Consider the following 26,757-nt stretch of genomic DNA (forward strand, 5'->3'; position numbering starts at 1 on the left):
GGGCCCAACAGCCGAGAAGGCTGGGACTGGGTTTGTGTTTGCTGTTACTGCCATAGTTGTTGTTGTTTTGTTTGACTGGTTATATACATATATATCTATATCTATATCTATATCTATATATATATATATATAGTAAAGAACTGTTATTCCTATTTCCCACATCTTTGCCTAAAGGCCCTTGATTTCAAAATATAATAACTTAGAGGGAAAAGGGGTTATATCTGCCACTTCAAGGGGGGGCTTCTGCCTTCCTTAGCAGACACCTGTCTTTCAAAACCGAGACAGACATATATATGAATATTACCATACATTGACTTAGCTTTCTTTTCTTATTTTAAAGAATCTAATCCCCTTCCAATACCTGGCTGGCATTCATCTCATGATTCTTCAGAATGTGTAATTCCTTTTTAAAAATTTTCTTCCTGTTGAGCTAAATTAGGATCAAACACCTGTTATGATCTATGTTTTCCTTCATACGACAACCATGTTTTTTGATATGCATGTTTTTTATTTGTCAAAAACTACGGAGGCCTAAATTAGTTCAACTATTTTAGAATACCATCATATTTTATGCATTCTTTTCAAGAATAAAGTAGATTATACTCTATTTGAACACATTTTTAATGTAATTGTATTCTTTAAATATCTTAATAACTACATTCTTTTAGAGTTGTTATTTAGATTTTATTCCCTATTATTCTAAAAGACACTGATTCTTGAAAATATTATTTCCTCACCTTCCTGATATATACCAGACCAAGTATAAAATTGTAATTGCCATGTGATGACCTCAGAAAACCAAAACAATGTCCTAAAAAGCTTTTACAGATCAGAAACTCTTCTGTCAGAGTATGCCAAAGTATGAAAATGAAATACCTTGTAGAAATGTGTAATTTCTGTTTATTTTTTAGTTGGAAATTCACAAGAAATTTAATAACAGGTATTTTTTAATGTAATACTGCTCTATCTTATTCTATTTTGGCATTTTAAGGATATTTAAAATTATGTTTTTTAGTTGTGAAAAACCAAACAAATGCATTTTTAATAGTTGAATTTCCTGAAATTCATATTCACCTGTGACCAACTGTATAAATAATACGCCATCTGTTAAAATCTAGTTCAGTATGAAGTGAGTTAGGTTTTTACCTTCTATAGACCAAATGGGCTAAAGAAGCTATCATGATTACATTACTGTTAAGAAGTGTGCCAAAACAACTCCGCACATTTCAGGCTATTAATTAAAAATCAGCTAACACATTACTATGAAGAAAGAATGAAGAGGGTGGCTGCCAGACACTCTAATTGGCTTCCTCAAGAGACTGATGTATTTCAAAATACACCAAAAGTAAAGTCTACAATAGACATATTTTGTTCTCCAAGACAGTCACTTGAGCTTTAATTTTCTCTGTCATTATGGCAATGGCAGTTTAATGGCTCAAAACCCTGTCGACCTGTGGTGGATCCCATCTCCATGAAGTATATCTTGAGTTACACCAGTCCCAAATCTTAATGATGGGTCTTAATTTTTCTTTCCTTTCAAATAATGTAACAACTGGGACAGCATTTTTGATGAATAATTGTAGAAATTTATTTCGGTCTGTCTTCTCTTAAGATAATCATATGGATACTTATTTCAACTTTACCTGAATATGTCTATTATTGTCTCATTTAAAAAATATTTTGCAGAAGTTTCAGGTGAAAGTTGTTTTCCACCCATTATTAAAATTTCATTCTCCTGTTTACCTTTTTAGTACCTACTACTCCTATTTTTTTTTGCAAGGATGGCAAAAATCTGCATATGTTAAAAAAAAGGTAGCATGAAGATTTCCATTCATTATTGTCAAGGTTCAGGCCATACTTCAAATTTCAGGAGTGAACCAACACAAATATATTTATATAGACCCTTTTGCTTCCATGGGTGAGTATCAAGTCAATAACATATTTAAAAAATATCTATTTGGTAGTTGCTAGAGATTGCATGGTTTGTTTATTTAAATTCCACAGACTTTTTATATATATTGCAGAACTTTAAAAATAACAAGAGGAAAAAAAATTAGTCCTGTAACCTAATGTTGAACTTCCATGAGATTTAATGATGCAAAAATTCAATATATCCTTAGATATACAGAATCTTGGGTCCTAATAAGAAAAATAAACTCCTTGAACATTTCTGAATTTATATTTATAAAATCAGAGGTAATGAAGATATGGGTATGCTACTCTTTTTATTTATCTAGTTAGCCCCCCCCGCTTATATAGTATTTCAACTCTTATAATTATTATTAAAAATATATATTTCTTATAAAGTTGCAATCTTTTTACATACATCTACTTCATGTACAGATGTATTCATATGGTCACATAAATATTTCTTAAAAGTCAGTGGACATTTAACACTGTGTAATATAGTGTTGTGATGAGCTTACAAACTGATTTGCTGTATTTTAGGAGAATCTCTATATTACCCCATAGAACAAATAGTAGATAAGTTAAAATTAATGAATATAACTTTGTGCTTCAATGATAATAAATAATGTATCTTTCAGAGTTTTGTATAAAAGGTGTAATCTATAAAATTCAGTAAGAGAATATAACATGGTTTTGATATTCAACTATAATTAATTAAGGTATCTTGACTCGATCTGAATGATAATTATTGTTTTCTATAAGGAGATTTCAAATTAAATGAAGAAAGGTCCTAAGGCAACTAAAAGGAACCATTGTTTTCCTTCAATATTTAGTGTATTTTAAACTTAACATAAAGTAATATATGTCATTGAATTCTGATACTTCTGTTTCTTTGAGCTGTAAGCAAAGCATCCTCATCAGTAAAACACAAAAATTTAAGAAAGACTGATGATGTCATTTGACCTTGTGTTCTGTGTATTTTTAAGCATGTAATAAGGTTTTATTTTGAAGGAATCTTTCAGTCTACTTACATTTAAGAGGTGCAGTTTTCCATAAGGCGCCTAAAACTCTTATAAATAATAAATTCTAAATGGTTAGGCAAAAATATTCTTCTGTCCAAATAGTATATACTTCATTCATTAAACTTTTTTTTTGTTAAGGTATCTAACAAAATTATGCAAACCTAAATCCTTGATAATGATCTTTCCAACATGCAATCTATTATTAAAATTAAATTGTAACAATATCTTTTTCTGACTGCATTTTTACTTTGACAGATTCAAAATAAAAGATGCATATATTATTCCTAGTAAATTATATTTACCAGAAAAGTATTTCTTCAGTTAATATATGTAGAAACTGAGTCATAAAAGAATGAAGTTAGTAATGAACACTCATTAATTATTTGTATTAAATTAGAAACTTACTAGAAACTTAGTCATGCTAACGTTAGTAAGAGACAGCTTCTTTTTAGGACGTGCAAATAGAGAGGCACAAGAAGCATAAAGAGACAACTGTTACAGAAAAAAAAGACAACCTGTTACAGAACATTAAGTATCTTTATACATGCATTTGTGTAGAGTTATTCAAGTACTGACTATATCCTTCTAGTGCAAATTTGAAGCTCTGTTGTAGGTATTTTTTCTTGTTTCAGGGTATTTTAAAACTGAAACATTCACTATGTTTAAGTAAAGTCTGTAATTCCATTATCTCCTGTCCTGAAATGAAAATGCCTCCCGAACTCAGTATTTTGATGTAAGCTATCAGTTGCCTGAATTCAATGATTGCAGGATGCTGTTACTGTATACAGCTGAAATCATATTATTCCTTCTATGAGACCAGAGAATACTTTTATGAACATATTTTGCTGTCATGAATTTTTGGGAAAGAAAGTATGGTCAGTTTTGCCGAGCTTCATGCAGAAGTGACACAGCAAATCTCTCGCCCACACAGGCTGGGAATAAGAAAATTACAACACCCCTATTTTGATTGATGTTGCCATTTAAATTAATTTTCAGCAAACTGTTTATAGATGCACCTGACCCTTATTCTTTCTTCTTTTCTTAAGCATTTTTTATTGAGATAAAGCTATACCACAGCTTTGAAAAAAACATACATTCAAAAGCAAATTACAATTTGCTTTACAAAAGCTAATACTCTATCAATTACAAGATAGAGTATTATCAGCTCAAATAGCACATAAACTCATAGGTCTGTAAGTAGACTGTGTGTAAAGTATAGCAGAAGAAATAGTATTCTAATCTGCCTCATTCAATTCCTAAATCAGATATGAGAAGATCTGTTATATGCTGTGCATTAAAGATTTCAAAAAGAATACACCTTAGCTTTCTGAAGCTGCTGCAGTTATACAGCCAGAAGTGATATCATTTTAGGGCTTCAACATGCAATCATGTACATAAATACTATTTTTGCAATGGAGTTTCCCAAGAGCAGGATTCAGCACAGATTTGAGCACCATCTCCTTGCAATTTCATGTGCTTTTAATAATAAATACCAAATGTATTTATTATTAAATACATTTATAGTGTTTTATAACACTATATAATACTTTTATCATAGTGTTGATAAAAGGTAAAGACAGAAGTACAAAAAAAAATTGTGAATAGCACATCATTGTGAGTTTGAATGTTGATTTGAATAAATCAAATTATATTCTGATCTGATATTTTTCCATCAGAGCTCCCACACATTCCTGTGCTGGAAACCATGTGATGGAAGTAGAAAATGATAAAAAGATATCTCCATAGCCATACTTGAAGCTTTAGAGCCCTGGTTTATTTGTTTTGTTTGGTTTTCTTGTTTTTTTCCCTGGGGAAGAGGTATAAAAAGAATGTGACTCCTGGATAGATACGAAAGAAAAAAACTCTCCTTCAAATTACTGAGGAACTGGTGCTGTTTATGCTTGTCTTCTCAGTGACTTTTCAGTCAGTGCTTCATGAATGACCCCCACATGTTCTTTCAATATTGTCCTCTGTTCCAACCTAGTGAACTAAAGGATGGAGCCTAACTTAATTTTTTTGTTCTTGTTTGGTTCAAGGTAAAGTTTTAAAATCTGTTTTGAATTATATTGTACTCACAGCTCTTGCTCCCAGAGACATTGCTCTCAGGTCTGTCAGAACAGTATTCATAATTATCAGTGTATATTGGTATCTGGATTCCAGACTAATAATGTCAGGGAATTAGTAAGAGTAATAACCTCTTGAATCTTTGGTGATAACTAGCTTGATCAGACTCATGACAAATACTAGTGTAAAATTCCTCACCTGATGCAGTCTTAGTGAAATTTATTAGATAGTGTTTGTTTGGGGTTATTTTGGGGGTAGGGTTTGGTTTGGTTTGTGGGGTTTTTTTGTTTGTTTTTGCTTTACCTTTGCTTTTGTATTTAAGTAGGTACAATTTTTTTTTATTTTGTTTTTGTACAGAGTGCACTCATTCTCTGGATCCAAACATTCTCTTAAATAATGGATATTAACAGTGTCTCCACTGGCCTGAAGGACACCAGGGAAATAGTTCAGATTTTATAAATATCAACCTCCAAGTACAGGATGTCTAGCTTACAGATTTATGTGCCAGCAAGATGGACATGGTGTAATGGGCAACACAAACAGTGATATCATTACATGATAATATACCTGATGATACCATACACATCTATCAGAGATATTGCTACCTGCAGGTAGCAATATCTCTTGCCCACCTTGAATTTTGCCATATTTCAGAGAAAACCAAATTTAACGAGTGTGATAATTATTTTGTGACTTTTAAGAAGACAATTTTACTCCTATTTATTAAATAGGATCAGAGGAGTTAATCATCATTTTTCAGTACTTCTCAGCAGTATAGACAATTTTGTTTTTATTTAATTTTAAAGGATTGTATTTTCATTTTAATATTCAGCAATCAAATTTCCTTCAATGAAATAATAAAAGAAATTTCTAGAAGCATCCCCTGGTGTCATGAGGATTGAGGAGGTGAATTGGTCCAATTTATGCATGCTTTGAAATGTTCTTTCAGAAATACCTTAGTAAGAAAGAAATATATTATCACTAGCATTTCTTCTGCTTTTATTTTCAGACAAATTATAGCAGGGATTTTCTGAATGCTTTATTACTTTATCTGTCGCCAACCTTTCCACTGATTATTTATTGAGAAACAGGATTGTTAGAGAAATGCATCTAAAGTAGAAAGTCACACAGGATAAAAAACCCATGCATCTTTAAAGAGTACAAGTAAGATCACATGATATATGCTAGAAATGAGTTTTAAGAAAAAAAAATTGTCAGAAGGTGGACATTGCAGGCTCTTTTTTTTTTTTTTTTCCTGGAAATAGTTACAATGATTTTGATGACTGAACATACTGAAGATTTTCTTATTTTCTAAATTTTCCTTTTAACTTTGAAGAAATTACAGACATGCAAATTCATATTCCCTTTTGGAGTGGCATTGTTGTTTGGGATGATGAAGGGATACATAGAATAAGTATTAAGCATTCATTTACAGTAACCAGATTAGACCAGAGTGGTGTACGAAACTACTTGTAAACTTGGTTTTAGTTTTATATACATAGTGCAGAGAGCAGGGTTTGTGAAAGAACATCTTCTTTGGGAAGAGCAGAAGGAAGAAGGGAAAGATAAAGGGGTACTGGCTCCTGGCACAAAAGAAAACTATGAAGAATGTAAGAGTGGTGTGAGGAGCAGGAGGCGACTGTGTGTGCTGGCTCAATATCTAAGAATCACTGAGGTAGAAGAGGGTCTTCTGAGGCTTTAGAGCCATTGACTCACATGGGAGTTGTAGGACAACATGAACAGTCTTGGCAATGTGTCTCAAGTGAAAGAGATTGTTCAGAGTAAGGAAAAACAGTACCAGCTGGCCAGTTGAGGAACAGATCCTTGAGCTATAAAAGCTACAGACAGTTCAGACCAGCTTGCCTTTGCATTGTCTTTTCTTTTTTTAAGGTCATGTGTATTTCTTAACATTTACTAATTTAAAATAGATACAACGTAGGTTTAGAGAAGAAACTGAGTAATATTTTCAAAAGAGCAGCTATATGAACAGGAATCAAAAAAATATCTTCTGCAAAACATATAAAAGTGGTAGCAGTTTCCCAATAAAAGGGGATCAAAGAGTCAAGATCTTAAATTAAGGATGTAACAGAGAGTTTCCAGTCTCAAATATATAGATTGAGACTGAGGAGTAAAGACTGAGTGACTGTGACTTGTGTGTTGATTGTGAACTCACCTTAAGAGTTATGTATGGGCACTTGGGATGTAGGAGAAAAGCTATTAGTCACAGTACATATGGTACCAGTATAGGAGAGATGTTCTGGGGTTTTATCTCAGGATAAGAGAGACCTTCATAATTTGAAATACTATGAGAGGTGTAGGATGTATAGAGACCTGGAATCTTATGCAAGGAAGAGATAATCATGCAAGGAGTAAAGATTCAAGCATGTCAGAAACTCTTGAACTCTGTGGAAAGAAGATTTGATCTGAAAGGAGAGGTTACACCTTAATTCTAATGGAACCAGACTGTTATAACACAAAATTAAAAAGGTCATGGAAAAGCTGCTTGAGAAAAATTGTCAGGGACAGAAAAACATACGGTTTGAGTTGACAGGGCCAAAGCATCTATGACTGACATTTAATGTGTTTCTGAAAATGCCAGGAAGGAAAAAACCCCACCAAAACCACAAACCAACCTATAAATAAAACAGACAAATAAAATTGCCAGCTGACTGGGGCTTGCAGTATCGAGTCAGTGGGCTAAAGTAACACTTACTAGTGCTAAACAACATGAATTCTGGCATCCTAAAAATAAAATGAGACACTACAGTGCTTGGCATCAATCACCCTGATAAAATAGGCATGTCAGAGACCTGAGTGAAGGAGAGTAATTAGTAGGATATGGCTAGCACCTGTGTGGGAACTGTGACGTAGCACATACTGGGAGCAGCACTGCATTTGAAGGATTTTATAAAACACTGTAGCATAAAAACACTCTTGCAAAACAGAAAACCCTAGTGTAATATTAAAAATGTAATAGTAAGACGAACACAGGTCATTGCTCAAGACAAAAATCCAGAAACAATTGACCAGTTGAAAATTTGGGGTATTAATAGTGACAGACATTTGTCCACAAAAGGACAGGATTGATGACGCATCAAGATGGGCTAGAGAAATAAAATTTGGGATTTAATGACCAACTACTATCAAATACACCATCCTCTTTTTTTTTTTTTTTTTTTTAAATCACTGGAGGCTAATTTGAGAAAAATATGAGAGGAAACTGCTTAATACACTATAATTTAATAATTGATAGTTTAATAATTTACAATTTAATGCTATAGTGGAGACAGTAGGTCAAACAAATCCAGCACACAAACATTCACTTTTAAGAAAGAGATCTACATTTGAGTTATCCAAACATAACAATACAGACTATAAAAGCACCACCAAGAAGCAGTGTAAAAGGTAGAGGCTATTACAAATAAATGATCTTTTAGAAGCCCAAATAAATTGAATGTTAATACTCAATGAGAAAATAAACAAACAAGAAGCTTTGGAGTTAGAGAGAATCTACCAGGACGATATTTTGGCTTTTGAAAAATAGATGGCATATTCTAATGAAAATTGGAAGTCTAATAAAATGTAATGGATGAAATAGGAACTTAAGTTAATTTTTTTCTTTTTTCCTGTTCTGTATTTTCCACTAACTGCATTCAGGTCTTTATGTACTTTTTTATTTACAGACTAAAATTAAAGAAATTGGTTTCTTTATAGTTACTCAATTGCACATCAAATTGTGCTCAACATTTAAAATCTATCTAAAGGACTTCATTGCAGAGTAAGCCTATAGCATAGTGGTGACTATCCCTGCCTGTTAGGGTTTGATATCCTAACGGATATCAATGGGGAGCCATACTTACTGATCACTTCTTCATACTTCCATCACTGAATCAACTTAAGGATGCAAAACAGGGAGTTTAATGTGATACTGTTGTTGGTGCATTATCATGGTATTAAATGGCAGCGCCTGTTCTTTAACTTGCAGCAATTACCCCCACCCTCAAACAGGTGCTCTGAGAGACCAGGACACCTATACAGCTGTTTAATCTTCTCTGTTCTCATGGGCAGCTATACCTAAAGCTCACCAATAACCACTCACCAATACCCTTTCATTCTTGAAAACTTTTAACGTGATTTAGTTGAAGATATCTGTGCTCATTTGCTGGACAGTTTGTTTAGATGACCTTTAAAAGCCCCTTCCAATCTATGATTCTATGACTGCAGCTCCCAATTGAATTGTGCAGTGATTCAGTAAAAATCATGACTCACTTAGACTGACTCCATGATAAGAAAAGGTTGTCTGGATCATTTTCTGAGCAGGCATCTCAATTTCCTGTCTTTTTCAAATAACATGATCAATCTAAGAGGAAAAGAGCAAATGTTAAAGTAGAGCTTCTCCTGATAACTCGGAAATTTTACTTTCTCCTTTTAAGTAAACTGAATAGTAGGAGTTGAGGTGGGCTGAGTGTTATTTTCTTCCCTTTTTTTATGAACTCATGCATTTTCAAGGTATGGGCTTGTTGATCACTTTGTGAATAGCTTCAGATAAACTGTATTATTTTTAATAACCTAGGAAGTGTAACCAGAAATTTGCACTGAATTCTGACTGAACAACTCTATCTCTTTCTTTTCACAGTACATTTTATTTTTCAAAGTCATAGTTAAAAGTTAAAATACTAACCTAGAATATATTTCATGACATCACTCCATCATTGCCTTTTAAAACAAACCATATAATAACTTTCTCACCATAAAATAAAAGAAACTAGCCACATTTTTTGCCTTGTTTTACATTAAGATAAACAGAACTTTATATAGGAAACAAATGCAGAGAATATATTTTCTTCAGGCCAAAATTTAATGATTCATAATTTTCCTAATAAAGTAGTAAAAAAAAGATCCCTTCCAGAGGGACCTTAGCAGGCTTGAAAGGCAGTGCCATGCAAACCTCATGAAGTTTAACAAGGCCAAGTGAAAGGTCACCTGGGTCAGGGCAACCCCAAGCACAAATACAGGCTGGGTGGAGAACGGATTGAGAGCAGCCCTGGGAAGAAGATCTTTGTGCTGGCACATCAAAAGTTCAACATAACCTGGCAATGTGTGCTTGCAGCCCAGAAATCTTGAACTGTGTTTAAAAACAGCATTTCCAGCAGGTTGAGGGAAGTGATTCTCTCTCTCTCTCTAGTCTGCTCTGGTGAGACCCCACCTGGAAAACTGCATCCAGCTCTGGGGCCACCAACATAAGAATGACATGGACTTCCTGAAGTGAGTCCAAAGGAGGGCCATGAAGATGATCAGAAGGCTGGAGCACCTCTGCTGTGAAGACAGGCTGAGAGAGTTGGTGTTGTTCATCCTGAAGGAGAGAAGTCTTTCAGGAGATGTTACAGCAGCCTTCCAGTACCATGTGGGGTTCTACAGGAGAGATGTAAAGGGACTTTTTGCAAGGCCAAGAAGTGATAAAACAGGGGACAATGGCTTGAAACAGAAAGAGCATAGGTTTCGATTACATATGAGGAAGAAATTCCTTACTCTAAGAGTGGCGAATTCTGGAACAAGTTGTTCAGAGAAGCTATGGATGCCCCATCCATGGAAGTGTTCAAAGCTAGGTTAAATTGAACTATGGGGAACCTGGTCTAGTGGAAGGTTTCTCAGCCCATGGTAGGGGGTTTGAAAAAAGTAATCTTTAATGTCTCTTCCAACACGAACCATTCTAAGATACTTTAATATTCTTGAAGTACTCCAAAGAACTAAAACTCAGTTTGGAAATCTTTGTGAAAACTGTGTTGTCCATATTTAAGTGGGCTGGTACGCATTTTTTTTTACCATTTGGATAGTACAGAGATAAAATAACTGTGCTATGAGATCTCCCTGAAGCTAAAGTTACTTCAATCTTTTTATGGGAAGTTCATATGAAATACAGAATCATACCAAAGATGTAGATTCTGAAACATATTTTAACAAATTTTCAAAAAGTATGTATTTCCCTATTGAATTATATAGATTTTAACATAATTCTAAAAAAGGGAATAGTGGTACTAGAAATCTTTAGTTCATAAACATCATCTCAGAGTAAATAATCCTTTTCTATAAATTAAAGATATATGACGTGGGACTTCAAGCTAACATGGAGCTAGGGAAATGCCATTATACCCTGTATATGAAATATATACCAAAAATACAAAAAACCATTTCCACTTCTCAAGCCTAATCGTGCTTAGATTTTTTCATCACTTTTAGAGCCAATTCCTCGTCCCACTGTGCAACTCAAAAGAAGGAGGAAAAGAGCTCATTAGTAAAGTTGAGTCTAGGAAGTCTGAGGAAGTTGCAAGGGGTGACCCCTAACCCTATTCATAACCCTACCCTTAAGCCTAGCCCTAACCCTAACCCTAGCCCTTCTGATTTGATAATAAATTAATTCCCCCTACTCAAATCTGGTTTTGCCTGTGTTGGCAAATGCTGAGAGAGCTCTCTGTTCCTATCTTGACCCCTGAGCTTTACATTATATTTTGTCTCCTCTGTTCAGTGAGGAAATGGAGTGATAGAGTGGGTCGCTGGGCACCTGGTGGATAGTCAAGGTCAAGACAACACTTAATATAATACTTGTATTACTTTATGCCGGTAAATAAATATGAAGCAGTCCAAACCACCAGTTAAATCAATAAGCATTTTAAGTTTATGACAATAAATGGAAATTGTTTAAAGCTGAAAAAAAAATTTACCTAGTTTCTCTAGGACAAAACTTTTGCTAAAAGAAAGAAAGAAAACAAAAATGCAACAAGTAACCTATTAAGTAGATCGGGTGTATAAATTGGTTTGGACTTCTGGTTCCTTATTTTGGTGAATTATTTTTATCATACAAAAAAAGAACTAAAAAATGTTTTCTTAGCCCTTTCTTCAGATTCTTTTGAACAGTAACTTCCTATGGACCTAGAATATTTTAATTATATTACTCTCGCTTTCCCTTTGCTCTCTCTATTCCTTGTTTCCCTGAATTGCATTCATAAGTTTCAGTTCATCTTCTGCTAGAAGTTCCTTTTTCTTTTGAAACGATCACAGCTGTTTATTAGCACTGCTAAGGTTCATGGGAAAAAGTATTTCATCCCTGATGTCATATATCATAGCACTACATCTTCCCTTCCTTCCTTCCTTCCTTCCTTCCTTCCTTTCCTTCCTTTCCTTCCTTTCCTTCCTTTCCTTCCCTTCCTTCCTTCCTTCCTTCCTTCCTTCCTTCCTTCCTTCCTTCCTTCCTTCCTTCCTTTTCTTCCTTTCCTTCCTTTCCTTCCTTTCCTTCCTTTCCTTCCTTTCCTTCCTTTCCTTTCCTTCCTTTCCTTCTTTTCCTTCCTTTCCTTCCTTTCCTTCCTCCCGTCCTTCATTTATTTTTTTGTCTTCATTCTGGACCCCTGCCCGTGGTTGTTCTCAAGTACATGATGAAATAGGTTTCATAAATGAAACTGAGGTGATAAATTTAGAGTAGCTATGCCAATAGAGCAATAAAGTATCAATACTTGTGGTTATTTTTTATTTGTATAAGCAATAAATTGGTTTTCAAAATCACAAAAATTCAAAGAGAAAATATTATATTACAGAAATAAAAAAACAAATATAGCTTTTTAAAATTCTATACTTATTTCACCATGGTTTGTCCATTTGCTTGAATGAACTGGTTAAATAAGTGAAATACTCTCCTTAATATTTACTGAATCTTAGGAATACAATGTATTGATTTCCAAGTCACTTGTCATAAAAATGGATAAACACTGAATTGTAAAGAAGAAAATGGCCTACTTTCCATGCATTGTAATATCTACTGGAAAATATATACCAGGGACAAAACCTTAGTTTTCCATTAGTTTTCATTTCTTCACACATTTTTAAAAGGTTGAAATCATAAATATACAGAATACACTTCTCTTCGGATACTGAGGTAAATTATTAAAACTTGCTGTAGAACTTTTTGATAGTCTAATAATACTTGAGCACAAGCAAAATTAAAGATTTTATCACATTGGATTACTTCATAGAAGCAATTTTTTCCCTAATCTCATATGATGAAGGACTTAATTTAGATGCAGAATATGTTATTTCTGACAAGCTAGAAGCCAGTGTGATTTTAACTATAATCTGAATGCAATGAATTTGATAGTTCAGGACTAAACTTATCATCTGGGTCAGACACAGGTACACGTAGATTTATTTGAGCTCTTAAAATATTGAATTCTTCATTTCCAAATTTTGATCAATTTACTTCAAAGTTCTCAGCTTATCTGTGTTCCAAATTTCATGATGCTGAGTCTGCTTTACCTGAAAGCTCACATCCAGATCTAAATTTCGTCTTAATAAGGAAATTCTGGTTTCTTGTGCTGACATTAAAAAACTCTAAGTTAATTGATTGCAGGTGAAATGATCTATAGACTTTTCAATTCAGTGTTGCAGTATTCAATCTCCTGTTTGAATGAAAATAGATATAGTTGGAAGAAAGATTTATGCACAAAGATTGCTCTCTAGCCCTTGGTATTTGTCCAGGTTGTCCAACTGTCATATCAAATGAATAAACTGACTATAAAAATGTTTTCCTCCAAATATAGACCATTCCTTGTTCTTTCCTGTGTTTTATATGTGTCAGGGGGACAGGAGTGGCAGGAGAGGGATTCTTTACCTACCATATATATAAAAAGGGGTTTCTGTGAGATGAAAAGAACAGAAGCCTTTTAAGTAGTATGACAACTAAACATTTCTTTTGGTTCCATTTCTGTCTCTAAGAGGTTTCACATATTTTCTTCTATGTTACAATATACTGTAGGAAATATACTGTTTGAAATATACTTTCAAAATGATACTGTTTTGAAAGCAAACATTATCGATAGAGAAATAGGAAGGCATGCATCTGTTAGTAGAACATAAATGATTGGCAGGGCCAGATAAAGTCTTGATAACAAAATGTGTGCTATTTTTTATTATTTTGAGAATTTTTCTCTTGCTGTTCATATCCTTGGATTTGTCTACAAAGAATTTAACAATTTTTTTCCATGGCTGGCCAGTATTTCCTGTTCTAAACCAGCTTATCTAACTACTGGATGTTTGGGAATTCTAATGTGGCAACTGACCACGCATTTGTTGGGAAGAACTCATTGCACTCATATAAAGCTGTTAAAGAACAACAGTGCAATAGCCATGAATAATTAAATAGGCTAACTGCACATTCATGCAGTAATATTGGATACATAGGTATCTACACACACTATTTGCATAGTAGGTCAGATCCTTGATGCATTCGCTATGTTTAGAGTCTTGGAACAGACTACAAGAAATGCTGGGTGAAATACAGAACTTTGATTTCTAATTAAACTAGATCTGTTACTAAAAATGTCTGTTTTGCATGCTGACTAACTCATACTGTATTACAAAGCCAAAAGCTTCTTTGTGTAGAGAAGCCATTATTGCCATAATTCTCACTGTGAAGTGGTTCTCTAACAACACTAGTGTAAAGAATGAAGATAACAGGTGTGTGAGTAGATTCAACTTGATCTTTGACTGTTGTCACTACTTTTTAAGCACTCTGAAGCGACTAATATCAGACTGTATGGAAAGTTCAGGCTGGCAGTCATAAAATAAGGGTAATGTGTAGGTAGTCTGATTGGTACACGACAGCCAAGGCTCACATGGCTAAGCACATATGCTTTGTGCAGTGTGGATGTTGGTCTAGCTGGAAAATACAAGAAATTCCAAAATGCAGGGTGTTACGTTGTTCTTATTTTTTTGGCTTATACGTCATAAAAATTTGCCTGTCTGAACAATATATTTCATGCTTTCTATTTGTATTCATGAGATCTATCGATGACCACTTCATGCACCAACTAGAGACCACCACCAATAAACAAAGTAAAACTGAGTTTTAAACAAATTTTAGAGAGAGATAATCAATTTTTTTTTCATTATTTTAAAAAAGGCTCATCTAAAAATCTAATAAAATGCAAAGGAGGGAAGGAATAAAAAGACTTTTCATATAATACACATTTTTTTGAAAGTTAGATGATTGTTCAGCAATGAAGTGTCATGTACTATGCACTACTGTATTCTTTTTAATGTTTTTCAGCTGAAAAGAGTACTTTTTGTTTCCTTCAAGCATATTTGAAAGAAAAAAATGCAGAAATGTTCCAAATAGGAAACAAATACATATTACCTTGAGGCTTAAGGACATTTTATTTTCATGAGTTAAGACTTCCTCATTAGTTTCAGAATGAAATAGAGTCACAGGTCAGGGAATAGGTCACTCTAATGAGAAAAATAAGATGTGTAGATCTTCCCAAGACCTATTGTATTTTATTTGTGGAATATTGGTATAGTTTTATCATGTTTCTGCTGAGAACTTTTCCATTTTGAAGTTGTGTTTATGATGTAACAGTGGTTTGGTTTTTTCTTTTTCCTCTAGAATAGTCTCTTCTCTCATGCTGCCATATAATTTATACTCTGAATGAGAGAATTTATGCTCAGTGTACATTTTAAATTTTAGAGAAATTATTGATAGAAAAAGTAAGATGACAGCAAAGATGAAGGTTCTATTTTTCTGGGTTTGAAATAAAATAATTATAGTTGTTACTATTATTATTGAAAGTATTGGTGGGACATTTCCAGTACAGTATGCAAACAATCATAAATCTTATTCTCCAGTACATAGGTTATCTGGAAAAAAATCTGTACAAATAGTCGAGCATGTTTCCTGAGAAAACACTAATCACTAATTTAAATGAATTGTAAATACTTCCATATTTTGAGATCCTGAATTTTGTTGTAGACACTGAGAAAACAATTCAGACATGCCCTAATACTGAAGAGTATGTGAAATATTTCTAAAGGCATTTTCAACTAACTAGCATAAAACATGCAGATATGTGAATAATAATACTAAATGTGCAACTTAGGCCCTTTCTGTGCAAAAAACTTCCTACTTGTGATTCCGACTAGCTTGCTTTCTTTAGCTTAAAGCATCTCTTTTCTTCATGACTTCAGCTTTCACTCTTACTTTCCTATTACCTCAGCTACTCTGCTTCAATTTTGAATATGTGTATACCTGCGGCATTTGATAAGGGACAAATTTACCTGAGAATTGATTTTCCTGATTGGTACTTTGAAGAAGTTGTAGATTTTCCAAACAAAGATTGTCGATGTGTGAAATATGTCTTTCATACAGTATATATTAAGACTGATGAGTAAAATGCAACCCATATGAAATGAAGCTCATATTAATCATCTTCATTACACTGAAATGCTGGTTGAAACTCATATTTCTGCCAGACCTGTGTTTATATATGCCTATTTTTATACTCACATATATATTTATCTAGAATATATATTTGAATGAATTACAGAAATAAATAGACCTATGTTTCACACATTTATGCTTACCATTCATTAATCATGTTGTTTAGTATTTGTCTGATCACTACAGAACATTTAACCAGAATGTTTTCTGCCAAGTGAAGTTGGTCATCTGAGGAGGAATTATCTGTGAAAAACAAAGTATAATAATCATTACAATATCCAACAGTTTCTCATAATATTTCTAGTTGTATATGTTACTTAAAGTAAAACTATAAAATATGAAAAAAAATGCTTATTTGTTAATATTAAAATAGTAAGAACTGTGAGTGCCTGTAACTCCGCAAAGAAGAACAGTACCATAAGGACTTGGTGCAAAAATATCCAGTTCTTTATGTATTTAAAAGAACTAGGTAGGTCCACAGGTTCTCGTTCCTCAATCCTTGTCTTGCATCTGCTGGAGCATTTTGTATAGTATTACTGACGTGTAAACCTGGCACATACACTGCAGAAAGGAAATTAAACAAAACACTGAGATAAGATGAAAACCTTAGCTTTGTTTTGTGTAACCACAAATTAACTTAAAAAGACCCAAAACCAAAAACAAAACCACAAAAAACAAAACCCGTTACCAAGAAAAATTATCATTATTCAATAAGAGAAATTCTATTACATCTCAAGAGTCAGTGAGCCAAATCTTTAAACGAAAAATCTTACATTTCTAGAGCGAATCCTTGATGTGAAAGGAAAGAATTGCTGACGTTAAAAATAGGAAGTTAGGAGCCAGATTCCTTGTCTTCTTTCTCTACTCTGCAGTGGCGGACTGTAAGATAATATTGAAATGGCCAGAGAATTGATCTGAAGGGAAAGTTCCTTCAGTTTACTTTATAAACTTGCTGTGGGACACTGAGACAATCAAACATAGAAACACTGGATACATTAGAAGCTTGAAATAAAATTATGTGCTTTACATCTATTTGTGCAACTATAATAACCAAAACAATTCTTCTCTGTGATCAAACATTGCTCCTTTGCTTCTCTCCTCAAAAAGGTAAAATTGAATATTTGACCAGAAGCAGGGTTTATCTTCACTAAAACAGCAAAAAACAAAGAAATTTGAGATTTTTTGATAATATTGTCCAGCTGCAGGATAAAATAAATTGGAAAGATAAGTATGGAATTACATGATGAATAAGTTTTTCTTATGTCAGAAGAAAAGACAGAATCTAACATGATTTGCGGGGAGGAGGACAGGGGGAAGAAAATATGCTGTTGTGTGTATGAGGCCCTGCCAAGAGCATAGTATACTCCAAATCTTATGAAATGAGAAAAAAAGCACTTTCTTGCAGGTGAAGAGCGGACATCTGATTAAAAAGAATATGTTATATGTGGCCAAAAATATATTAAATATGTTTAAATCTCCAAATTTTCAGTCCAGTTTTCATCTGTATTAATCACCTAAAATTTCAAATAAAGGTCCTTAAGTCATGGGTGTTAAGAACCTTCAGAATTACCCAACATTTATTACTTAAAATTTTTATTGAAAAGCAATCAGGTTTTCATTGGCAGGTTACAATGTAAACAAAGATATTTTGCTTTCCATTTTGTTTTTGCTTTTTCCTTTATTTTTCTTTTAGCATAGTAAGTACCCTTCATCTTCCAAATGACCAAGAATGAGACCTTTTCTAATTTTTCAATTGATCTATGAGATAACAATTTAATTTTCAACATCAAATTGATGTGCTGATTAGCAATTGGCACATGAATGTTTTAAATGTAAATCATTAAAACTGATTTTGTAGTGTCTTGATTCCATGATATCTTCTCTAATTAAGGTATTACATTTAACTGTTGGCAGAACATTTAGCAGCTGTTTAGAAGATCTTACATAGACAGCAATTGTTACTAGGTCACTTTCCAAAAAGTGAAAGTATGTTTCAAATAAAATTTCAGCCATATTAGTCCTTGGTGTACTTCTAACTAAAGTTTTCATTAACATAAAGTTGTAAGGTAAATGCGATGAATGACAAGAATGTGTTCCATCTCTCTTCTATCATTATTCAATGACAGATAATTTACAAAACATTATAATCTAGTTGTTGTGATATGGTTTGTAGTTTAATTGGATTTTTTTTATGCACCCTTCTTCTCACTTTGTAATTTTTTCCTTTCTCACTTAAGGATGACTCAGTCATTACTTTTTCCATAGGTACTCCCTGACTACAGAGGTTCTTCTATCTAATGAGCACTTGCAGTTGACTCTCTCTGGGAACAAATTTTCAGCCTTTCTTTGTACTAACACTCCCAGTCTTCCAGGAGTTAAGGCTCCATTATCTTTCTGAATCTTACTTTTCTTTCTTCTCTTTTAATCTTCTCCATTATCTTTCTGAATTTTACTTTTCTTTCTTCTCTTTTTATCTTTTCGCAGACTCACAGGATGTTTGCTTTGGAAGGCACCTCTGAAGATCACATAGTCCAGCCCCACCATATAGCAGGTTCACTAGAGCAGATTGCACAGGATGCGTTCAGATGGCTTTTGAGTATTACAGAGAAGGAAACTCCAGAATCTCTCTGGGCCATCTGTTCCAGAGCTCTGTCACCTGCCTATTAAGATGGAACTTCCTGTTTCATTCAGGTGTTTTCATGTGGTATGAATTTTCAAGAAAATCAAAATACCAACAGTAGGAGGCTTCTGAGAATAAAAGGGGATCAGATTTTATAAAAAATTACTATGATGAGGTGATAATATGGTGAGGCAGCTGAAAATGTAAATGTTGTCAGAAGTGGAGAGGTGGAGGTAGGTGAAAACCGAGACAACATGATTGAGGACAAGATTCTTTGCAATTATATATTGCCTTTTGTCTACTGACATTACTGGAAAAGTGCTAGGCTACAGCAGCTGTAGGTCCAGTCATACAATTTGATAAATGCCTGAGATTTCAAGGAAAAAATAAGACATGGTAAGGACTATGACTATTATTTTAGCAAACTAGTTATGAGCTGAATCAATAGGATGGATGTTATTATGAATAGGAAATTGCCATGGTCAAGAGGAAGGATAGTGAAGGCATGAATGAGATTATTTTTTCTAAATCTAAATTTATTCATTTCAAACACCTAACCTTTTAAATTTTAGGTAAGAACATTTGTAGGTTTCTGATGTATGCAAAAAAGGTAAGAGAAATTTGCTGAATTCTACTGAAGGACAGATTGTCTGTATTCATGGGTAGATTCAAATGCCAGAGCGTTTGTAAAGGTAAGGAAGAGTAAAAGTGTCTATTGAACTGTAGATATGGGAAGCAGTGTGGCCAAGTGAATGCTTATGTGAGAGCTGATTGTATAGGAAAGTGACACAAAACAAATTATTATTGTTGAAGTGCTTACTGTAAACAGAGCATTGATTTCTTTGTGGGCTAAGGTTCAGTGATTTTACCTTAAGATCTGCACTTATTCATAATTTAGACATCTTTTGGGGGTTATTTTTAACTTGAAATAAAACAAACAAATGACAACCCCAAACCCAAAGCCTAAAACTCAAACTCAGAAGCTTGAGAGTTTCTGAAAGCTCCAAAGGTTTTTACAGCCCCTTGGTATTTATGATTCTGTTTATTTTCTGTTTCATATCCCTCTTTTGTTTCCATTCTGTATTACTACTGGCATTGTACAGTTTTCTCCAACTTTTTCTATCTGTCCTAGTTCTGTATTAGTGTTACCTGTGGTATCTTAACAAAACTGTTAGTGTCACAATTGTAAACAATTTCACAAAACATAGACAAGAATAATGATGATAAAGAGAAGGGTGCTAGTGGGAGAACAATACAATATGGAGAAATCTTTTGGCACAGTGACCCATAACCTGTGGGTTTGGTTTTTTTCCCACATCTTATTTTGTGTAGGCTCTAAAATTTTTTCATGATGGAATCATAGGATACTTGAGCTGGCATGGACCCAAAAGGATCACCAAACTCAACTCCTGGCCCTGCACTGGACAACCCCAAGAATCACATCATGTGTCTTTGGAGAGTGCTGTCAAAACACTTCTTGAACTCTGTCAGGCTGGTATTGTGAGGAACCTGAGGAGTGTGTTCCAGTGCCCAACCACCCTCTGGGTGAAGAACCTTTCCTAATATCCAAACTAGACCTCCCCTGACACAGCTTCAGGCCATTCCCTTGGGGTCTGTCACTGGTCACCACAGAGAAGAGATCAGTGCCTGCCCATTCTCTTTTCCTCATGAAGAAGTTGTAAATACAATGAGGTCTCCCCTCAGTCTCCTCTTCTCCAGGCAGAGCAAGCCAAGTGACCTCAGCCACTCTGCATATGGCTTCCCCTCTATCCTTCACTGTCTTCATAGCATTCCTTTGGATGCTTTCTAAACTTTTTATATCCTTTTTATACTGTGATGCCCAAAGGGAGGTTTCTGTATATGTGACTAGGCTCCTCTCTCTTTAATGAGATTCAAATTGAGAGGAATATTATTTATCTAAGTGTTTAATTTATAAATGCACTGGAGCATTTTTCTTTCAGCATTCTTAATGCAAATTCAGCATTTTTATTTTCTCACATGTGAGAGGGGAAGTAAGATCTGCTGCACTGACTACTTCTGTAGTTCTCATTCTGGGAGAAAATTTTTAAAAGACTTGACATTTTTAAGTGATAAATCACTTTGTGCATTATTAATATAAATATTTTTTATGATATGTGAATCTTCTCCATCAACAAAGGATAAAAATTAAACATTTTTTACTGCATACAGGTAAGTTACAAACAACAACAAAAAAGATTCATTTAAAATAAATTTTAAAAAAATGTTTAAAATTTTAGAGGTATGTCATCTCAGTTTATCTCATATTATACAAGTCAATAGTGTTTTACATTACTTCATTTAAATTTATGTTCTGTGATTTCGTTAATCACTGAGCCAAGCAAATGTAAAATTGATTCACTGCCTATCTATACACATACAAAATCATACTCACATCCTGGCATAAATCCTTGGATTGTAACAGCTTAAATGTCACAGTGAGAAGGTCACTTTGCTTCACTGTGAATGGTACTTGCCTGTTCTGTGGAAGTGGCATTTGTTTTTATAGTCTGATCCATTAAAGTACCAGAAATAATAAAATCAGAATCCTTAAGGTTGGGGAACACCTTCAAGATCATCAAGTTCAATGGTTAACCCAGCACAACCACCAGTGAACCATGTCCTCATGCCATATTCACATGTGTTTTGAATACTTCCAAGGACTTCACTGCTTCTCTGGACAGTCTGTTCCAATGCTTTACTATCCTTTTCATGAAAAGTGTTTGCCTAATCTAAACCTCCCCTGGTGCAAATTGAGGCCATTTGCTCTTGTCCTGTCACTTTTTACCTGGAGAAGAGACTGGCACCTACCTCACTACAACTTCCTTTTGTGTAGCTGTGTAGAAAGTGATAAGGTCTCACCTAAGCCTCCCTTTCTCCAGTGTAAAGAACCCCAGCTCCCTCACCCCTCATAGGACTTGTGCTCTGTGTCTTTAAGTTTTCAGTCCATGTCTTGTGAGTCAGTAAATTTACCATGAACACAAAAATGTGGTCACACTGATCATTGCTTTCAGCCTGAACCACCTGGGAAGGCAGTGATTTTGGAACAGGTGTACTTCTTTCAGCAGGAAAAAAAAGAGATAGATTTGCTGTGGTCATCTTTAATTGTGTGTTGGTTTGGCTGCTGTAGAGTTAAATTTTTTTCACAGTGTCTGGTATGGGGGCTGTATTTTGCATTTGTGCTGAACACAGGGTTGATAATACAGAGATGTTTTTGTTACGGCTGAGCAGGGCTTACACAGAGCCAAGGCCTTTTCTGCTATTCATACTGCCACGATGGCCAGAAAGCTGGGGTTGCACTGGAAGTTGGGAGGGCATGCGTCTGGGACAGCTGACTCAAAAAGACCAAAGGAATATCCCACACCATATGACATCATGCTCAGTATATAAAGCTGGGTGAAGAAGGAGGAATGGAGGAACATCTCCCCAAGTAACTACTACACATGATGGGGCCCTGCTCTCCTGGAGATGGCTGAACACCTACCTACCCATGGGAACTAGTGAATTAATTCCTTGGTTTTTGCTTTGCTTCCAGATGTGACTTTTGCTTTCCCTATTAAACTTTGTCTCAACACACCAGTTTTCCAGCTGTCACCCTTCCAACTCTCTCCACAATCCCACTGATGGGGAACTGAGCTAGTGGCTGTGTGGTATTTGGTTGCTGGCTGGTGTTAAACCATGACAAATGGCTTCACTGTTTTTAGGGGAATGTGGAAAGAAAATATTATTTATTCTAATTAATAAAACCATAAATCAGTATATCTTTCTAAACTTCCTGGTTATTAATGATAGGTTGGCCATTAATCTAATTACAATGAAACATAACTTTGTGAGCTTGAAACCCTATCTGTCTTGAGAGAGAACGGTGATGGTTGCCTGGTCAATCTCAAGCTTGCACAGCCCCAGCAAAATCACTGCTATGTGTCCTGTGGTCACCCTGCTGCACTATTGCAAGTGACAGAGTACAGACAGAGTAGAAGCAGCATGACTGCTATTTCAGTCATATGTACTGCAAGTATTTATTTTCTAATGTCAAGCAACATAATCCATCTGATGCTTATCACCTGATGTTTGAGTCAGCTGTTGTCACGGCCACATATCAGAGAGATACAGGAGGCCTCCTAGATTTCTTCTATTGAATAGATTAAGCACTTTCAAATGAAGCTGTAAAAGCCCAAACTAGAATTCCAAGGAACACAAATAGAGTTTCCAGACTTACTTCTCTTCGTGAGTAATACAATTTTCTGGATCGAATTTATCTTGCAGAAACATTTTTCATTAAGCTATAAAGATGTATTAAGATGGACATAGAAGCATGATGCAAGTAGACTATTCAGAATGTCTTTTTCCCTTTGGAAAGCCCTTTCTAAGTGTCAAGGTGTATAAACAAGACAGTCTGGATAGGGGTGTGTTTTATTATGTGCCTTGAGATAAATCCTGACCCAGCCTACAGTTTGTTATTGCATTTGTTAAATTTAATAATGTGTGCTTTTGGAGATTGATGCTCTAAAAATACAGTTTTCTGGAGTTTTTTATTTTAAACATTCAGAGTCTGAAAGACTTACAAAATTAATTCTGAAAATTCTCAGTGAACATTCAGCAATGTGTGAATTACTCAATACCCTGAGTGTTGCAGGTTATTTGATATGTTAAAAAAGCTCACCTGTAAATTGGCTTCAGCTGTAGCTGTTAACCTGTAGCACTTTCGCCACTGTGGCAGTGGTGTCTTTAGTGTGATGTTGGTATCTCGAGCCACTATGGTGTATCTATGTTAACTATTAAGTACACGAAAAAAAACCACAGGCCAAATATTATGGTGTAGCTCTGATGGTGACTTGGCCAGTTTCTCATATGATCTCTGTTGCATAGGCATTCATTGAAGATTATGGTATTATTTCTTCTCTGTGATGTTGTTTGAAAATATTCCTATTCTTGGATCAGATGAAGGACCTCAAATAAATAATTCTCCATTCCATAACTTTGGTTTAACAGCATGCAGAGTACAAGTTTATGTTACAGTAAGCAGAGCAGTCTGATCATTCATTTGAAAACTGACATCTAAGCACAAGAAACAACCCCTTACTCTGATATTCCTCACTTTTGAATGTATCATTTTGACACTCGTTGTGATACTGTCAGTGTTAAGATTTTTAAACTAACAGGCCAGATCTCTGATGCATGAGGTAATGGAAAAGCAGGAAGCAACTATATATCAGCCAGCTGCTGATGATGCTGGTTTTTCTATCTGCATCTTCACTCTTCATATCCTATTTCTTTGTTTGCCTTACACTACTCTACTGAGCCTATCAAGGCTTTCTGCAATCAGCCTTTTCTAGTCATGGCAGAATCTAATGCCTTTGCTTCTAACCCTTTGCTCTAGCATCACTGTTGATAGGAACACAGATGGACCAGTCTGTGGCATTTAAGTAAAACCTTATAAAATGAAGGCCTTGTTGCCTTTGTAAAATTATGGCTCAGGCCTGTTACTTTGGCTAGAGGACTCTGAGAAAAGTTCGTGAGAGGAAAAAGAATTAGTTTCATCCATGAAAATGTAGTATCAACAGAAGCAAGAAAGTTAAACAATAGAAGGAGAAAAACAGCAACATATCAGCACCTGTTATTTTTCTGAATGCTTGAATGCTTATGCTCTAGGTAGCCAATGGTAGTATGTTGTAGTTAGTAATAGCCAATGACTCCATTGTAGTAGTTTAGCAGCCAGTGAATATGTAACCCAAATGATAACATACAAAAGGTGTGTAAAAGAAGCTGCTTTGTTTAATAAACAGCTTCTTGGCCCTTGAAAGAGGCACTGTCTGTGTGTGTCGTGACTGCCCCAAGAGCGACACCAGTCTTCACTGCATGTTGGACAGTGGGAAATCCAGTTTCATGGAAAAAAAGAAGCTCTTTTCCCAAAGATCAGTAGTCAGCTTATTTCACCTGCCAGACACAAATAGCTGAGTACAAGTAAATCATACGTCTTTTGCTAATTTTGCTTGATTTTACATGGGCAGCAATGGCAGAGCTTTAACTTACAGATGGTGTCTTTCTCAGTTCTGCAATCTAACCAAAGTCTGGAGGCAACAAAATTTCACAGAGGGAAAAGGAAAGTGATTGTTTTGGTATGAAAGTAGTGATTTGCTTTTGGGTAACCTGTTCTCAGAAAAGGGTGACACGCTTTAGTCAAAAGCATTCTAAAATCCAACATAAGGAAGGCAGGTAGCTTGTACAGAATATTGCATCGGGGAGTATTTTATTCAGGACTTGATTTTGTCATACAAGTAATAAAACAACCATAATTTTTTTAGAAAGGAAAAAGAGTAGGAGTGTACTTTTCCCTTCAACATATAGGATTTTACTTGCAAAATTATAGACGTCCAAGTTATAAAATGAGAAATACCAATTTATGATTGCTGTCATGTTAGGTTTTATACATTTCATTCCATTATGGAGTAAAAAAGGGATTTTTTTTTGCCACTATAAATAATACAATTTCACCAGTTAAATGTGATTCATATAGTCTACCTTTGTAACAACTTTCCTCATCTTAAAAGGTTTTCATATGCTGTACTTCTAAGCATGACATTTACATGTGCTATGAAGCTACTTAGATGAAATTTTGATTTATTGTTCATGAATTGTCTATCTTCCTTTGTGGTCTGTAGTAATGAATGAATGGAAGCATGTGAAGTCAGAAGAAATTCTTCCTAATATCCAATCTAAACATCCTCTGAAGCAACTTGAGGCCATTTCTTCTCATTCTGTCACTTGTTTCTAGTATTCTAGAATTTTACACATACACACAGGTGTTCTTAAAGGTGTCAAATTTATTCAGTCTCTGACATTAAATTTCTGGTATGTGTGGATAGTGCTGCCACTCTCTACCTCCTGACACCCGCAGGACTCCACAAATGTTGGTGCTGCTGTCTCGGGTCCCTGTTCCAATGTGGGGAGGAAAAAGAACTGGATTCTCAAGCACCATCAAGTGGTGGCCCTACCCTGGACCTGGCTCTGGCTTCGTACTACCAACAGGAGTCAAAAATTTCATTCTAAAACTGTTTTCCATTGCAAAATGCAGCTTTTAGAGTTGCTACAGTTGCAAGTAAATCCAAAAGGCAAGACAGAGGCAAGAGAGCAAGAGAACTCTGCCTACATTCCCCTACTCTTTAAAAGGACCCCTGGAAACCCCACAGACCTTTGATTCCATTTCTGGCCACAGCTGGGTGTTAAAGAGGCAGTGACAATTTCAGGCACAGACAGATATGGAATACAATAAAATTTTGGGTTTCCCAGGACACCCCAAAATCAAGTGTCCTATTTATGACCCCACTTCTTGCGCTAGTGCAGTTATGCCACTGTTATATAACACACCACAATTGAGTGTTGCCTCAAAAATGATCAAGTTTGGTCCTGCCTCCACAAGGCAAGAACTGAAGCTTGTTCCCTTGCAGCTTATGCCTAGGCACCCATGGTGTTTTATGCAAGTTTCACCACCAAATGAGTGTTTAAGGCATGTGCTGCAAATGTAATTACCCCTCTCCTTACAGACATGTATTTAATCTGGTTTTTTGTAATGTGGTTTTATTGCTTTTTAAGTGTTCACCTTTCTTGGGCAGCATGCTTCAGTGCTTTCCAACCTTTTCCATGAAGAAATTATTTTTAATATCCAATCTAAACCTTGTCTGAAGCAATCTGAGGCCATTTCTTCTACTTCTGTCCATTGTTTCCTAGGAGAATAGGCCAAATCCCACCTTGGTCCACCCTCCTCTCAGGTAGTTGTAGAAACCAGTAAGACCTCCCCAGAGCCTCCTTTTCTCAGAGCCCTCAGCTGCTCCACATCAGACTTGTGCTCCACACTTGTGCACCAG

At 35.0% G+C, this 26,757-nt stretch overlaps 1 long non-coding RNA gene across 2 annotated transcripts in view; it reads right to left on the minus strand.

Annotated features, from left to right (window-relative positions):
• LOC108446515 overlaps nt 1-26,757 on the minus strand; it is a 35,563-nt gene that overhangs the window by 1,987 nt on the left and 6,819 nt on the right. Inside the window, exons 2-3 of one of the 2 annotated variants that reach the window (XR_001861725.1) lie at nt 16,398-16,497; nt 10,176-10,406 (exon numbers count right to left, since the gene is read on the minus strand). This is a non-coding gene — a long non-coding RNA (uncharacterized LOC108446515). Of the gene's footprint in view, nt 1-10,175; nt 10,407-16,397; nt 16,498-26,757 lie in introns of those variants that run through there. The other variant, XR_001861724.1, reaches the window with a different exon arrangement.

This window comes from Corvus brachyrhynchos, unplaced genomic scaffold, assembly GCF_000691975.1.
Source record: "Corvus brachyrhynchos isolate BGI_N302 unplaced genomic scaffold, ASM69197v1 scaffold424, whole genome shotgun sequence".
NCBI lineage: Eukaryota > Metazoa > Chordata > Aves > Passeriformes > Corvidae > Corvus > Corvus brachyrhynchos.